Source organism: Colobus angolensis, unplaced genomic scaffold, assembly GCF_000951035.1.
Source record: "Colobus angolensis palliatus isolate OR3802 unplaced genomic scaffold, Cang.pa_1.0 Scaffold477, whole genome shotgun sequence".
Lineage (NCBI taxonomy): Eukaryota > Metazoa > Chordata > Mammalia > Primates > Cercopithecidae > Colobus > Colobus angolensis.
In genome coordinates, this window is record NW_012118232.1 from 104,907 (window position 1) to 105,280 (window position 374).

Genomic DNA, 374 nt, shown 5'->3' on the forward strand with positions numbered 1-374 from the left:
ACTCAAGAACTGGAAATTTGTGCTTCCTGAGCACAAGGCAGATTCCATGTACAAGTTGGAGGCTGAAGGCAGCAGCTGAGTGTGATCTTAAGCCCAGTTGAAGCCCTGACCTGGCCTCCCCCTCAGACTGGCACTTGGTAAAGGGATCACTTTTTTCATGGCAGAAACACTTTGGACCTCACTTTGGAAGTCATCAACTTGGTGGCCTGTCTGGGCCAAACCACCTTCAGAACACAGAACCTGCTCCTGCTCCCTTTCAACCCCATGTCCACCTGACATGCCTTGGCAAGGGGCAGTTGGCCACCCAGAGACTGCCAGGATTACAGTCAAGAGTTAGCAGCCCCAGCCCTGGTTGGGTAACTGAAGCCTCCTAG

At 52.9% G+C, this 374-nt stretch overlaps 1 protein-coding gene across 1 annotated transcript in view; it reads right to left on the reverse strand.

Moving 5' to 3' along the window:
- The window catches only part of RPL29 (ribosomal protein L29), a 5,684-nt gene that overhangs the window by 1,480 nt on the left and 3,830 nt on the right, over window positions 1–374 (reverse strand). The gene's annotated exons all lie outside the window — the stretch shown is intronic.